This window comes from Scyliorhinus torazame, chromosome 16, assembly GCF_047496885.1.
Source record: "Scyliorhinus torazame isolate Kashiwa2021f chromosome 16, sScyTor2.1, whole genome shotgun sequence".
In the NCBI taxonomy this organism is placed as follows: Eukaryota; Metazoa; Chordata; class Chondrichthyes; order Carcharhiniformes; family Scyliorhinidae; genus Scyliorhinus; species Scyliorhinus torazame.
The window spans coordinates 42,770,822-42,788,228 of record NC_092722.1 but is presented as its reverse complement, the minus strand read 5'-3'; the positions used below and the strand labels follow the sequence as shown (position 1 = coordinate 42,788,228).

General features: G+C 45.8%; 1 long non-coding RNA gene across 2 annotated transcripts in view; it reads left to right on the top strand.

The window, feature by feature from the left end:
- The first annotated feature begins 701 nt into the window (after positions 1 to 701).
- The window catches only part of LOC140392360 (uncharacterized), a 34,623-nt gene continuing 17,917 nt past the window's right edge, over positions 702 to 17,407 (top strand). For both annotated transcript variants that reach the window (XR_011935306.1, XR_011935305.1), the window contains exons 1-2: positions 702 to 1,098; positions 2,852 to 2,963. This is a non-coding gene — a long non-coding RNA (uncharacterized lncRNA). The remainder of the gene's footprint in view (positions 1,099 to 2,851; positions 2,964 to 17,407) is intronic.

Here is a 17,407-nt window from a genome sequence, read left to right as displayed (position 1 = left end):
ATGGGGGGAAGGCGTGAACAGGCTATTGAGTTGGATGAACAGCTATGATCATAATGAATTTCAGAGCAGGCTTGAAGGGCCGAATGGCCTCCCCTTGCATCTAATTTCTATGTTTCTCTGTCCCTATGTAAGTACAGGAACATTGCAATGAAGGATGACAGTGTTTGGGGACTTCAGGTAAAAGAGGGATCAACATCATCAGTCAGTTTTCCCCTTATCCTAACCCATAAATTGTGCACGATAATTTAGCTCTCACTGCTGCCATGTTCAGGAACTCAATTCCCCCATTAACACCTCAATATTCACAGTTTAAACAAAGATATTCAGAATATTCAGAGAATGAATTCATCCTAATTTGTTGCTCCGACTTACGATTTAGAATGTATACTTGTGTTGATACATTGTTAGATTTCTGGTCATTTTAATCATGAAAGTAAGACATTACCAAATGTGGCGTGGCGGCCTTGTTGGCCTTTTAGTCAGCTTATTCGATACATTGCATAATATCGCCTCAACAAGAAGTCTTTGAAAATTAATAAATGATGGTGTAACAGGGTATGATGGACCGTTAAACTGGAGCTTCCTGCTGTAACGTCAGAAACTTGGATGAACTCATCTGACAGACACCAATCATGGTTCACCCGCTGTCTCTCGCACTGCTCGGAATTATGCAAATCCCCGGCTTGCCTCCTGTCGCTGCAGGCTTATCCTTGCAGATGTGGAGGGTAATCATTGGCATCGTGACATGTGTGAGTTCTCTCGGGCCTATAGTGAAGATAATTAAAACCACAAAGTGCTTACTTATTGTGCACTACTGCGCACAATCTGTTTCATGTTTTCCCTCAATGTAATACGAGCAATAGCTCAGGTCAGGAGAGAGGTAGGCCTTGGACTTTTTTCATTGCTGACAGGCTATAAAATCACCTTAAAGTTAAACATATGCAAGAGATCTGCTGAAGCCTGAATGAAGTTTCTCCAAAACGTTAATCCACCGCCACTCAATATCCGTGCTCACACGTGAAGAACAGAGACCAAGAGAGCAGAGGGCAGCTGGAATTACAGCTTGTGGGCAATCCTGCATCTCATGTGATCAAAAAGGTAAGCCTTTTACCCGAGCTATGAAGTGTAAGATACGTGCTACAGGATTAATAATAATCTTTTCTTCAAGTTAGTTCACAGCAGAGGTTGCACAGTTACTTACGTGCACTCCCTCTCCATTTCATTCAGGCTAAGACTAGTATTCAAATTTATTTACAGGACTTATAGTTACGCAAAAACCTGAAGCACACCTGAACAAGTCATCACAAATGTTTAGCTTGCACAGTATCTTATAATGTCTCAAGTTACAATATCCAAATTCTTAAGAGTCTTTTAACTGAGTGCTTCAGAGTTGCATGCAGTTCCGTCTTACCACTGTGATGTGAAATCAGAGAATTGAAGCATGGGAACTGGGAGCTGATGAAAGGGGGAATGTTTCCACTTCTTGCACGGTTCTTCTCACTTTCTGAGAAGACTACAATACACAAGATCAAAGTCGGAGTGTTTCTCAATCAACATCAGAATCAGTTTCTCCATTCAGGTTGATTGTGTATGGAAAATTAGATCCTTCTCCCTTCATCTGATTAAATGCCAGATAATTTACTCTCACCTACATTTTCTTAGATGACCTAACCTATGTAACTAATTGTTTGGTACAAATCACAGATTGAAAGGATGGCTTTATTTAAATTTCCAAAGACGCAATTCAATTAGTGAATGCAATCTGTTTGAAAATTTGGCCAGTTACCATCCTCCATCTCTGATACCCGTCATGGGCTGTAAACAACATTTGTCCATTGACTCCAGGCAAAGGGACCAGAATATTTCTTTCAGAAGTTCACAATTTCCCAATGTATTACCGACAGCAACTCGCACTTACCTCATGTGGTGAAGCATTGCTTAAAGCTCTTCTGAGCATTATCTATCAAAAGACCCAGAGACCGAACCATGTAAGACGATATTGGGCAGATGACCAAAATCTTGACTAAAGAGACAGGTGTTAAGGAGTTTCCAAAAGGAGCAAACCATGGTTTATGGAAGGAATTTTGGTGATTGTGACCTCGGCAGCATAAAACACAGCAAATGATTCAAATCTAAGATGCACCAGAAATTGGAGGAACGCAGAGATTTGTGGTATGGGGTAAGTCCTGGGAAGGAAGAGGTTAACGAGATACTGAGGCATTAGCTGGGAGCCAATGCAGGTCAGTGAGCACAGGGGTGATGGTCGAATGGGACTTGGTACGAGATATCAATGTATCTAAGGCTTGGGGCAGCACCGTGACGCAGTGGGTTAGCCCTGCTGCCTCTCGGCGCCGAGGTTCGATCCCGGCTCTGGGTCACTGCCCATGAGGAGTTTTCACATTCTCCCCGTGTTTGCGTGGGTTTCACCCCCACAGCCACTGCCCAAAGATGTTCAGGGTAGGTGGATTGAACACGCTAAATTGCCCCTTAATTGGAAAAAAATTAATTAGGTACACTAAATTCATATATTTTTTAAATGTATCTAAGGCTTGACATCACAAAAGTTGGTAAATCGGGGCAGCACAGTGGGGCCGTGGTCACCACGGCTGCCTCACGGTGCCAAGGTCCCAGGTTCGAGCTCGGCTCTGGGTCACTGTCCGTGTGGAGTTTGCACATTCTCCCTGTGTTTGCGTGGGTTTCGCCCCCACAGCCCAAAGATGTGCAGACTAAGTGGATTGGCCACACTAATTTGCCCCTTAATTGGAAAAAAATGAATTGGGTACTCTAAACTTTTATTTTTAAAAGATGGTAAATAAAAATGTTATGGTTTGTAACAATCCTGCAATCACAGGAATGGACACAATAAAAGAAGAAAAATGTTGGAAGATCAGAGACACCTGGAAAAAGGGCACAAACTGAGCATAACAGCAAATACACAGAAATCAGTACCACAAACGAAAGAGGTGAGTTGGAATAAAGGTGAAAAAACTATTTTTAAAAATGCAAATATGTTTGAAACAGAGGATGAGCATTAAATAATAACTATTCTGTGTAACTACTTTCTCTGTTCTATCGAGACGGCATCAACAAAATGCCTCCCGCCAAGGAAATCATGTAATATCTGTGATTTCATTATAAATCCCCATGTATTTATGCCAGTGTGTTGTTAGTGACATGGGGACAGATTTGTGAGGCACTGGTGGGTATTGTGGAAAGAAGCCAGCGGACACTGGACACGGTACCAGAAGGTTAAAGATGGACTAGTGCGCTGCCCATATTTTAAAGTGGTGACAAAACTAACATAGGCAACTAAACCCCACCAGTCTTATTTCCATTCTGAGCAAAATAATGTCATCAATTCTCAGCAGTAGACCTCTGGTGATGGTCATGGAGTGAGTGGTCGCACATTTGGTGGTTCCCGCTCAAGGTGGATCTTGTTGGTCCTTCCCCACCCGGAAGGGGCGTTTTTTGAGTGCAAAAGGCTTGTGAGTGTCCAGGGAAGGTAATACTCCTCTGGTGAGATTGGTGTATGGATCAGAGGATGAGAAGTGCTACGAGAAAGAGAAAGCAGCTGGAGCAGGACAGTTTTCGCGGTGGGTCACAGGTTAAGATGGCGGAGGGCAAGGGGGCAGCGCTACCTGCCCAGTGGTTGATGTGGCAGCTGGTGGAGTTTTTGAACAGAAAATTTCAGCGGCAGAGGAAGGAGGCCTCGGGAAACCTGGCCAAGGTTGTGGCGCCGCTCAGAGCTGCAATCGAGAGAGTGGGGTAGTGATCGGAGGCTCAGTGCCTGGCGATTCAGAAGGTGGAGGCGGTGGTGGGGGAGCATGAGGAGCGGATGGCCTCATTGGAGATGGAGTTGGGGATGGTGTTGGACAGTCAGAAGAGGTTGAGAGGGAAATTAGAGGATCTGGAGAACCACTCAGGAGACAAAATGTGAGCATCGGCGGGATGCCTCTGGGCATCGAGGGAGCAGAGGCCGCCAAGTATGTGGCGAGGATGCTGGAGAAGTTGATAGGAGGGGGCCTTGAGGTGCATCTGGCACACAGGGTGCTGAAGAGGAGGACGCAGGGAGCCGCCAAGTTGGTGCAGCTGCATCAATTCTTAGACAAAGAAAAGATCTTGATATGGGTGCGGCAGGCCAGAAAGTGCACCTGGGAAGGGACTGAGCTGCGGATTCACCAGGACCTGGGTGTGGAGTTGGCAAAGAGGAGAAACGGGTTCAACCGGATAAAGGCTGCTCTCTTCAAGAATGGGGTGAAGTTTGGAGTTTTGTACCCTTCCCGCTTGTGGGTAACACATGGGAAACAGGAGTTCTTTTGACTCGCCGAAGGAGGCAATGGACTTCGTGAGAGACCATGTGAGGACACTGAACTTTGGAGAGGAGCTTTGTGTTTATGGGAAAGTGTATGGGGTGGGTATGTTGGGGGTGGTTTTGATGGGAGAGTGAGGATGCTGAGTGTGCCTTTTGTTTGTCTTTATTTGTTGGCGGCTGGGAGGGGGAGGGAAGGGTGGACTGGAGGGTGGAGGGAAGACCAGAGGCCTTAGGACGGAATAGGTGGGATAGTTAATGGGAGGGAAGTAGTCAGGAGGAAGGAGTGAGGGGGGGATGGGGTTGGTTCTTTGTTTGGGGGTGGAGGAGGGGGGAAGATTGCTGACATGTGTGCAGTTGAATCGACACAGTTGGGAAGGGAGAGAAGGCGCCAGACATCCAAGAGTGGGCCTGGAAGGCCATGTGACGCGGACCGGGTGTTGACTCAAAAAGGAGTAGGGCTGACCGGCAGGGGTGGAGGATTGGGAACCCCCTCGACCAGGCTGATCACGTGGAACATGCAAAGGCTGATTGGGCCCGTTAAATGGTCAAGTGTGTTCACGCATTTGAGGAGTCTGAAGGCGGACTTGGTATTTTTACAGGAGACACACCTGAAGTTGGGGGAATCACACAAGGCTGAGGAAGGGATGGGTGGGACAGGGGCTCCACTCAGGGCTGAATATGAAGACGAGGGGGGTTGCGGTGTTGATTAACGAGAGGGTGGAGTTGGAGATAGGAAGAATTGTGGCCGATCCAGGGGTAGATATGTTGTGGTCAGTGGGAAACTGGAGCGGATGCCAATGGTCCTGGTAAATGTTTATGCCCCGGATTGGGATGATGTGGATTTTATGAGGTGGGTGTATTCACGGATTAATTTCTTTGTGACCATGGAATCATAGAATTTACAGTGCAGAAGGAGGCCATTCAGCCCATCGAGTCTGCACCAGCTCTTACAAAGAGCACCCTACTCAAGCCGACGTATCTACCCTATCCCCGTAACCCAGTAACCCCCACTTAACACCCCACGTGATGGATGAGGTGCTGCTGGCGTGGGTGGCTGACTTAGAGTAATCGGCGATTGTGGCTTCTGACTTTACGCTGGATTTGCGGGTGGTTCAGGGGGAGGCACAACGGCTGCAATGAAACATGGATGTTGGGCTGTTGAAGGATGAGGGGGGGTGTAAGCTGGTGAGAGCTGCCATTCGAGGTTATATGGAGTTGAATGATACAAGGGAGTCACACCGCCACGTTGTGGGAAGCACTCAAGGCTGTAGTTAGAGAGGAGTTTATTTTGATTCGGGCACACAGTGAGGGCGTGGAGCTGGAGCAGAGGGCAAGGCTGGTCGATGAGATCTTGAGGGTAGACAGGCAGTACTCGGTGGCACTGGATTATGTGTCCAAGATTATGGGGATTCTGGCAGGGGCTCTCGGACATGATGTCCGCGTTGCTGGGTTTGGGCGTGGTTCCAAGTCCGGAGGTGCCAATATTTGGTGTGTCAGAAGACCCGGAAGTTCGGGGAGGGGGGGGCGATGTATTGACCTTTGCCTCCCCGATAGCCCAGAGACGGATTTTGCTGGGGCAACATAGCAGGGTAAGGGTCACGTGGTCTGGATGACCAATTGAGATGCAGAGTGGGGAATCACCCCAGGGGGAGGAGCTCACCTAGTACAGAGAATTAGCTGCAGGCATGAATGCAGTTCCTGGAGATGACTTGTGAATAAATCCTTTTTCGTTATACCAATAAAGCTCCGAAAGTGCCTCATCACATATGTACAATAGCTTAGTTAGCCAGCATGGATTCATAGGAGGTGATCCAGCCTGGCCACTGTTTGCAACTTCTTTGCCAAGCCAAATGGACTGCAGTTAGCCCTCCAACACTACCTCAAATTCCAAAAACATTTTAATAACGTTTCACACGCAAGGCCATTAATTAAATGCAAATGTTGTGCGGATTCAAGGTCAAGAACACAAAGGGATAAGAAACTGGCTGACGGGTAGGAAACAATGAGACAGAATCCTGGAGGCAGTTCTACTTATTATCTAGACTGTGAGAGAGTGGGAGAAAAATAATTGAAAAATAGGCTTGATTATCATATGCACCCAAAATATAATTTATATCAGGCACTCTCAAGAGTCTTTATTTTCACAGTCAGAAGGATGAGAGGCAGAATGATTAACAGCTTAACTTGTTAGTGTGGTAACTCTTGGACTTTGAACAGATTGGTTTTGGGTGATTGGGTTATGCTGTTTGTGGCTCCTGGCTAAATTGCACAGGAAAAGTCAGCAACGCCAAACATTTCATACTAAATCTCATGTATTTTTTGTTTTGCTATCCACTTGTAAAGTTTCAAAGATGGACAGACATCTCAACAAAAGTGGCATTGACAGCTCCAAGACGATTCAGAGAAACCCATTTTGAAACACGTGATTTGTTGCCCCAATCTGGGTCTGAAATGCAGGAATCTATTTGGCCTTTGGCTGGAGCTCAGCACTTGGCTCGGCTGTTACGACTTTTGAATGAGCTGGTTGTGGGTTGAAGCCTTCCGATGAACTTCAACGTGCGAACTAAGCTGGTGACTTTTGCGATGCATTGAGGATGTGCTTCAAGTGGGTACCACCTTTCGGATGAGATGTTACGCCATGGATCTGCTCAGGTGGGCAAAAGGAAACATGGAGCGGCTTGGAACAGTGGACCGTGACCAGCATTCAGCCCCTGATCATTGCCGTCAAAGACGGTTTATCTCATAATTTTTCTGATTTGTAATTGTGGAATCTTGCTGCCCACAAATTGGCTGCCATATTTGCCTGCTTTACCACAGTAATTGTTTTCCAGAAAGAATCCAACGGTTGAATAGTTGTCCTCAACGGTGCTACATAAGTAAAATTTATTTTTCCATCTCAGCTCTACCACGCTCAATCCCTCTTGGGGATCAAATCAAAAGCTCTTGTGAAGATTACAGAAGAGCAATATTTTCCCCGATGCAGCACCTTTCAGACTTCAGGATATCCCAAAGTACTTGACATCCAAGTGCAGTCACTGTCAGGGAGGCATTCACATCAGCCAAATCACACAGCCAATGATTTGAATGACCTGATGATCTATTTGGTGGTTGTAGGCTGAGGAACGGAAAATTTGTCCCTTCCCCAACTGGCTTAGTGGTCACATTGGCTAATATGTTACCAGCCATGTAAACCAACAAGACGCAACTTGAAAACTGTGATCTGCTACATTACCCTCACCCCACCTGGGCCAGGGGTCAGGTTGTAATAGGTACGCTCAGCATTCCTGGGGCAGAATTATCCAATGGCCCATGCTCAAAGTGTGTGTGTGGAGATGTGTATGGGCATCTAGTGGAATTAGTGTCGACTGAGACAAAATAGCCTGCTCAACCTTCGTTCTAAGGTCACATTCGAAGACAGTAAGAAGTCTTACAACACCAGGTTAAAGTCCAACAGGTGAAAACCTGTTGGACTTTAACCTAGTGTTGTAAGACTTCTTACTGTGTTCGAATGTGTCTCACCCCAGTCCAACACCAGCATCTCCACCTCATGGCCACGCTCGAAGAGTAATTGGAACGGCCCAGCTAATTGTGCCTACAAAACCATATCCCATAATTAGTCTAAGCTCCATGCAAACAGTCCAAAATTTGAGCCATTGCTCAAGTATTTGAGTTAACTTTCCATGTTTCTTGCATGGACTGCACATTCAGGGGAGAAGTGGAGAGGGGACAATAGCCAACATGCTCAGATAAATTGTGTTCACTTTCCCATCAGCGTTCCATTCTACATTCCCTTCTACATTCTTTCAGGATTCCAGTCCCTACATTTGTTCCTCCCAATCAGGTTTTAAAGTCAATTATTGCTGGCTGTGACGCAAACTGTCCAACTCTCTTTTAAAAGTGTATGTTAGCGCACTAACCATTTCAGGCAGCAGTGCAGTCTGTGTATCGCCCATCCTCTAGAAGCAAATGACACTTCATTTTATTCTTTGGTCTTTTCATCTAAACCTTGCCATCATGCCCTCTTGTTCAATTGCTCCGTATCCAATAAACAATGAATGTACTCATTTCCATCTTATCAAATCTTCTCACCAATTTAAATGCTTGTATCCTGTCCTCTGCCAACCTTCTTTGCTCTAATGAGAGGAACCTAAGCTCCTTGTAATCTGTCTCGGTGGCAGCGGACACGCGAGCCTGGTTCACATCACAAACTTCTGACAGCAATAAAATCACAACATGGAAGACTGGTAATGCATACTTCAGTTTGAAACCAGAATATAAACTCATCTCAATTGGTCTTAAAGAGGAAACGGGGGATTTTTGTAACATGACAATAAGCTGGGAGGCAGGGATGGTAATAGGTAAGGAACCTGGAAATAAGTGCAATGTGGCATCAATGTCTTTTTAACCCAGTCATCGTCATAGAAGTTGACAGCACAGAAAAGGCCCTTCGGCCCATCACTTGTACAACAGTCAAAAGCAACCACCTAACTATTCTAATCCCATCTTCCAGCACTTGGCCCATAGCCTTATATGCCTTGGCATCTAAGTACATAGGAAAATAGGAACAGGAATTAGGAGCAGAAGTCGGCAATTCAGCCCTTAGAGCCTGTTCCGTCATTCAATCAGATCACGGTTGATCTCTTCCTGGTCTCAAATCCACCTCCCTACCAGTTCCCCATATCCATTTAACACGTTTTTATCAGAAATATATCTATCTCCTTCTTGAAACCATTTAATGATTCAGACTCCGCCACACTATGGGTCAGTGAGTTCCAAAAATTCACCACCCTCTGCGAGAAGTAGTTCCTCCTCATCTCAGTTCTAAATATTCACCTCTCAATCTATATCTGTGACCTCTTTTGTTCTAGATTGCCCTACAGGGGGGAACATTTGGTCTATGTTTACTTTATCAATCCCTTTTAGTATTTTTTATACCTTGATCAGATCCCCTTCAGCCTTCTAAACTCCAGCAAGTATAAGCCCAAACTGTTTAATCTCTCCTCATACATCAACCCTTTCATCCCTGGAATCAATCTAGTAAACCTCCTCTGAACTGCCTCCAAAGCCACCACATCCTTCCCCAAACAAGGAGACCAAAACTGGACACAATACTCCAGGTGTGGTCTCACCAATACCCTAATTGCAACACTTCTCTATTTCTCTACTCCAGTCCTTTTGCAATAAACGCTAATATTCCATTCACCTGTTTTATTACATGCTGCACCCGCATACTGACTTTCTGCGATTCATAAATAAAGACACCCATATCCCTCTGCTCAGGCATCTTGAATCTGCTTTCCATTTAAATAACAATTTGCCTTTCTAATTTTCAGCCAAAATGGAAAACCTCACACTTATCCACATTAAACTATATCTGCCTAATTTTTGTCCCAATCTCTTAACCTATTATATCCATCTGTAAAATCTTTAACTCCTCTTCGCTCCCTGCTTTCCCACCTATTTCAGTATCATCCACAAGTTTTGCTATGTTACACTCTGTCCCTGCTGGCAGATCATTTATATAGATTGTAAACAGTTGTGGTCTGAGGACTGACCCCTGCGGCACCCCGCTAGTTACAATTCGCCAAGCAGAGAAGAACCCTTTTATCCTAATCCACTGTTTTCTGTCAGTCAGCCAATCCTCAATCCAGTCTAGTATTCTACCCCCAGTCCACTGTGATCTCACCTTCTGGGTCAGCCTTTTATGTGGCACCTGGTCAAATGCCTTCTGGAAGTCTAGATATACCACATCCACAGGTTCCCCATTATCCACCTTGCTGGTTACATCCTCAAAGAACTCAGGCAAGTTTATCAAGCATAGAGCAGCACGGTGGCGCAGTGGTTAGCACTGCTGTCTCACGGCGCCGAGGTACCAGGTTCGATCCCAGCCCTGGGTCTCTGTCCGTGTGGAGTGTGCACGTTCTCCCCGTGTTTCCGTGGGTTTCACCCCCACAACCTAAAGATATACAGGGTAGGTGGATTGGCCATGCTAAATTGTCCGCTAATTGGAAAAAAGTAATTGAGTACTTTAAATTAATTTTTTCAAAAGTTTATCAAGCATGGCTTACTCTTCATAAAATCATGCTGACAATGGTGGATTAAGCTTTGTCTTTCCAAATGTTCAAATGTCATCTCCTCCTTAAAGGTTGATTCTAGCAATTCCGGACCACAGAGGTCAAGTTAACCGGTCTATCATTTCCTACTTTTTGCTTAACTCCCTTTTTCAATAAGTACTTCTTAAATGTTATGAAGGTCTCTGCCTTCACCACCTTTTCAGGCAGTGAGTTCCAGACTCCCACCACTCGCTGGCTGAAAAAGTGTTTCCTCACATTCCTTCTGAACCTCCTGCCCCTTACGTTAAATCTATGCCCCCTGCTCATTGATCCCTCCAACAATGGGAAATGTTTCTTCCTATCTGCTCTATCTATGCCCTGTGGTGATGTGCATCAATGTAAGTGCATGTAGGCTAGCTAGACACTAGAGGGAGCACCAGAAACATCACACACACACACTCAACCATTAAATCAGTTAGATAGGACGCGACCAATGGATATTCACGATGCACACGGAGGTGACACGACCGCAGGGGGGCATTACACCAACCCATATATAAAGGACATCACACACATGATCTGCCTCTTTCCAGTGGAGACAGTCAATGAGGACAGACACAGGGTTGATTCAATATTACACCCACCACGTGGATTGCAGCAGCTGGTTGGTCAGTCTGGGTAGCTATAGTAGGATTAGCAGTAGTGTTGAACTAATAGAGTAATAGAAGTGTAAATAGTTTAATAAACGTGTTGAAGTTATCTCCACGTCTGAACCTTCCTTTGTCAAGTGCACCACAAGGAAGCCGCTTATGTTACGCCTACAACATAACAAATCATGCCTCTCATACTTTCATATATCTCAATCATGTCCCCCCTCAGTCTCCGCCGCTTCAAGGAAAACAACCACAGTCTATCCAATCTCTCTTCATAGCTAAAACTCTCCAGCCCAGGCAACATCCTGGTAAATCGGCTCTGTACCCTTTCCAGTGCTGTCACATCCCTCTTATAATGTGCAATCCAGAACTGCACACAGTATTCTAGATTCTTTCTTTGTTTTTTGTTTTTTAAAATAAATTTAGAGTACCCAATTCATTTTTTTCCAATTAAGGGGCCACTTAGCGTGGTCAATCCACCTACCCTGCACATATTTTGGGTTGTCGGGGCGAAACTCACACAGACAGTGACCCACAGCCGGGATCGAACCTGGGACCTCGGCGCTGTGAGGCAGCCGCACTAACCACTGTGCCACCATGCTGCCCCACAGTATTCTAGCTGAGCCTAATCAATGTTTTATATGTTGGAGCATAACATCCCTGCTCTTAAACTATATTTCTTGGCTAATAAAGAGAACAAAGAACAAAGAACATTACAGCACAGGAACAGGCCCTTTGGCCACCAAGCCTGCACGGATCCAGATTCCTTATTTAGATGTACTACTTATTGCCCAAATGATCTGTATGCCTCCATTCCCCACCTGTTCAGGTGCCTATCAAGATACATCTTTAATGTTGCTATCGTGCCAGCCTCCACCACCTCCACTGACAATGCCTGTGAGACACCCACCATCCTCTGCATAAAGACCTCGCCCCTAAACTTTCCCCCTCTCACCTTGAACCTGTGCCCCCTTGATATTGAGTCTTCCACCCTGGGAAAAAGCTTTGGACTATTCACCCAGTCTATACTTCTCGTAATCTTGTACATCTCATTCAGGTCTCCCCTCAGCCTCCGTCTTTCCAACAAGTTTCCAAGTTTATTCAACCTTTCCTCATAGCTAAACACAGGTAACATCCTGGTAAACATTCTTTTCACTCTTTCCAAAGCATCCACGTCCTTCTGGTAGTATGGCGACCAGAACTACACGCAATATTCAAAATGTGGCCGAACTAAAGTTTTATACAGCGTAAAATGACCTGCCAACTTTTGTACTCAATGCCCCGGCCGATGAAGGCAAGCATGCCACATGCCTTCTTAACCACCTTATCCACCTGCATTGCCACATTCGTGGAACTATGGATCTGAACGCCCAGATCCCTTGTCTGTCAATGCACCAAAAGGTTCTACCATTTACTGTGTAATGCACACGTGAATTTGATCTTCCAAAATACATCACCTCGCATTTGTCCAGATTGAACTCCATCTGCCATTTCTCTGCCCAACTCTCCAATCTATCTATATTCTGCTGTATTCTCTGACAGTCCCCTTCATTATCACCAACTCAACTTATCTTCGTGTCATCTGCAAACTTGCTAAACAGACCATCTACATTTTCCTCCTGATCATTTATATATAATACAAACAACAGTGGTCCCAGCATTGATCCCTGTGAAACCACCAGTTACAGATCTCCATTCTAAAAAACTCCCTTCTACTGTTATTGTATGTCTCCTGTTGTCAAGCCAGTCCTTTATCCATCTAGCTCGCACACCCCGAATCCCGTGCGACTTTACCTTTTGTATCCTTTTGTGGGCAGCACGGTAGCACAAGTGAATAGCACATTGGCTTCACAGCGCCAGAGTCCCAGGTTTGATTCCCCGCTGGGTCACTGTCTATGCGGAGTCTGCATGTTCTCCCTGTGTCTGCGTGGGTTTCCTCTGGGTGCTCCGGTTTCCTCCCACAGTCCAAAGACGTGCAGGTTAGGTGGATTGGCCATGATAAATTGCCTTTAGTGACCAAAAAGGGATGGGGGGAAGTGAAGGCTTAAGTGGGTCGGTGCAGACTCGATGGGCCAAATGGCCTCCTTCTGCACTGTATGTTCTATGTATGAATCTGCCATGAGGGACCTTGACAAACACCTTACTAAAGTCCATGTGGACGACATCCACAGCCTTTCCGTAATCAATTAATTTTGTCACCTCCTCAAAAAAACTCTATCAAGTTGGAAAGACATGACCTTCCCCGCACAGAACCATGTTGCCTATCACTAACAAGTCCAAATGTGAATAAATCCTGTCCCTCAGTACCTTCTCCAACAGTTTCCCCATCACTGACGTCAGACTCACCAGCCTTTAATTACCTGGATTATCCCTGCTCCCCTTCTTAAACAAAAGGACAACATTGGCTATTCTCCAATACTCTGGGGGCACACCAGCACTCCCTTCGAGGGCGCTCCACAGTCTGGGGCTCGCTCTGATGGCCCTCCCATCCTGGAGTGGGTTTCCTCCCTGTTTTATGATTGGGAGCAGTTTATATTCCTTTTGGTTCTTGGCCTAGGATTTCCTGTTGTCTTCTTGAGGGCGATGCTGGTGGCCCGGTGATGGGCGGCACGGTAGCACAGTGGTTAGCAATGTTGCTTCGCAGCACCAGGGTCCCAGGTTCGATTCCCGGCGGGATCACTGTCTGTGCGGAGTCTGCACGTCCTCCTTGTGTCTGCGTGGGTTTCCTCCGGGTGCTCCGGTTTCCTCCCACAAGTCCAGAAAGACGGCTGTTCAGTAATTTGGGCATTCTGAATTCTCCCTCTGTGTACCCGAACAGGTGCCGGAGTGTGGTGATCAGGGGCTTTTCACAGTAACTCCATTGCAGTGTTAATGTAAGCCTACTTGTGACAATAAAGATTATTATTACTATGATCTGTTTTGTACTTTGATCTGGGACTGGGAGTTGGGATTCTGGAAGTTCGGATTTTTGCTCTTGGCTCTCGCTCTCTTTTCACTTTGTCTATGTGAGACCTGAGGCTGAATATTATAGAACAAAGAACATTACAGCGCAGTACAGGCCCTTCGGCCCTCGATGTTGCGCCGACCTGTGAAACCACTCTAAAACCCATCTACACTATTCCTTTATCGTCCATATGTCTATCCAATGACCATTGGAATGCCCTTAGTGTTGGCGAGTCCACTACTGTTGCAGACAGGGCATTCCTCGCTCTTACTACTCTCTGAGTAAATAAATTACCTCTGACATCTGTCCTATATCTATCTCCCCTCAATTTAAAGCTATGTCCCCTCATGCTAGACATCACCATCCGAGGAAAAAGGCTCTCACGGTCCACCCTATCTAATCCTCTGATCATCTTGTATGCCTCAATTAAGTCACCTCTTAACCTTCTTCTCTCTAACGAAAACAGCTTCAAGTGCCTCAGCCTTCCCTCATAAGATCTTCCCTTCATACCAGGCAACATTCTGGTAAATCTCCTCTGCACCCTTTCTAATGCTTCCACATCCTTCCTATAATGCGGCGACCAGAATTGCACACAATACTCCAAATGCGGCCGCACCAGAGTTTTGTATAGCTGCAACATGACCTCATGGCTCCAAAACTCAATCCCTCTACCAATAAAAGCTAACACGTTGTACGCCTTCTTAACAATCCTCACAACCTGGGTGGCAACTTTCAGGGATCTATGTACATGGACACCGAGATCTCTCTGCTCATCCACACTACCAAGAATCTTACCATTAGCCCAGTACTCTGTCTTCCTGTTATTCCTTCCAAAATGAATCACTTCACACTTTTCTGCATTAAACTCAATTTGCCACCTCTCAGCCCAACGCTGTAGCTTATCTATGTCTCTCTGTAACTTGTAACATCCTTCCGCACTGTCCACAACTCCACCGACTTTAGTGTCATCTGCAAATTTACTCACCCATCCTTCTACGCCCTCCTCCAGGTCATTTATAAAAATGGCAAACAGCAGTGGCCCCAAAACAGATCCTTGTGGTACACCACTAGTAACTGGACTCCAGTCTGAACATTTCCCATCAACCACCACCCTTTGTCTTCTTCCAGCTAGCCAATTTCTGATCCAAACTGCTAAATCACCCTGAATCCCATGCCTCCGTATTTTCTGCAGTAGCCTACCGTGGGGAACCTTATCAAATGCTTTACTGAAATCCATATACACCACATCAACTGCTTTACTCTCATCCACCTGTTTGGTCACCTTCTCAAAGAACTCAATAAGGTTTGTGAGGCATGACCAACCCTTCACAAAACCTTGTTGGCTATCTCTAATCAAATTATTATTTTCCAGATGATTATACATCCTATCTCTTATAAACCTTTCCAAGATTTTGCCCAGAACCGAAGTAAGGCTCACTGGTCTATAGTTACCGGGGTAGTCTCTACTCCCCTTCTTGAACAAGGGGACAACATTTGCTGTCCTCCAGTCTTCTGGCACTATTCCTGTAGACAAAGATGACTTAAAGATCAAAGCCAAAGGCTCAGCAATCTCCTCCCTAGCTTCCCAGAGAATCCTAGGATAAATCCCATCCGGCCCAGGGGACTTATCTATTTTCACACTTTCCAGAATTGCTAACACCTCCTCCTTATGAACCTCAAGCCCTTCTGGTCTAGTAGCCTGAATCTCAGTATTCTCCTCGACTACATTGTCTTTTTCCTGTGTGAATACTGACGAAAAATATTCATTTAGCACCTTTCCTATCTCCTTGGACTCCACGCACAACTTCCCACTACTGTCCTTGACTGGCCCTACTCTTACCCTAGTCATTCTTTTATTCCTGATATATCTATAGAAAGCTTTAGGGTTATCCTTGATCCTACCTGCCAAAGACTTCTCATGTCCCCTCCTGGCTCTTCTTAGCTCTCTCTTTAGGTCCTTCCTAGCTAACTTGTAATTCTCGAGCGCCCTAACTGAACCTTCATGTCTCATCTTTACATAAGCCTCGTTCTTGCTCTTGACAAGTGTTTCGACTGCTTTAGTAAACCACGGTTCCCTCGCTCAACCACTTCCTCCCTGCCTGACAGGTACATACTTATCAAGGACACGCAGTAGCTGTTACTTGAAAAAGCTCCACACTTCCATTGTGCCCATCCCCTGCAGTTTTCCTCTCCATCCGATGCATCCTAAGTCTTGCCTCATCGCATCATAATTGCCTTTCCCCCAGATATAACTCTTGCCCTGCAGTATAGACCTATCCCTTTCCATCACTAAAGTAAACGTAATCGAATTGTGGTCACTATCACCAAAGTGCTCACCTATCTCCAAATCTAACACCTGTCCTTTGTCTTTGTTTTTGTCATTGTGTCACCTTGACGGGGTGGGGTGGCTTCCTGTTCTGGTCTGGATCTGGAGAAGAGCTTAATTTGTGCTGTTAGTCGATTCCCTCTGAGCACCGGGATCCTCAGGTTATTGTTCTTGACTTCTATCATTTTGTTTTGTAGCTATGGATGTGATGTAGATCGATAATGTTGCCTGTATCCTGTTTGGTTGAAGACAGGTCATTTATCCGTGGGCGGGGGGGGGGGGGGGGGGGGCTTGTTGGGGTTTTGTCCCTGATTCATCCAGTGTTATTTGTTCCCAATTATGTAATGACTATTGTTTTGTGCTGGACCTGCTGCACATTGGCACCAGGAGCTATCATTCTGCTTTTATTTGTTTGTTTGTTGGGGATTTTTGTTAAAAAATTGAAAATCCTAATAAATAGGCTTGAAAATAAAGAAAGCCCTATTATTCACAGGACACAATTTGGAGCAGAGCTAATAACACAAAATGAGAAAATAACTGAGTGAGGGTGTTAGAGTTGAGTAATGACTTTATCCACTAGGCCAATGGAACAGTTGGAAACATAGGCTTGGGTTACATCTGTGAGATGGAAAGGAAGCGGGGAGGGGGGGATTTAGTGGCCAAAAAACAGGAGGTTTAATTTAGCAGCAGGACCTCTTGTAAATGTTTTCCTGGCTGTAGCCAGCCAGATTGAAAGAATGGCTGAAAATGGGGTGGGAAGACAGCCAGGGAGCAGAGAACAGGCAAGTCCTACTTTGGACTGGGGGATCAACATTGGAGTGGTCATTTAGTGGGGTGGGGGGGGGGGGGGGTTGGGGGGGAACTTAGACATGTGTTGGGGGAGGTTTGCCACTGAGGGGGAGATTGGAGAAGGGGTTGCAGTTTCGCTGGAGAATTGGAGAATGGATAGTGCAGAGACGTGAGTCGGAATTTGGGTTCTCATCTCGGGCAGGTAAGATTGGTGAGTTGGCGGTGCGAACCGTGCCCTGCTGCTCCTGGTCCACAAGCAGTGCTGGAAAGTTACTTACCTAATGGATCCAGTCCTCCTCCCCCAGCTCCCTTCAGCTACCTTCCCAAGGT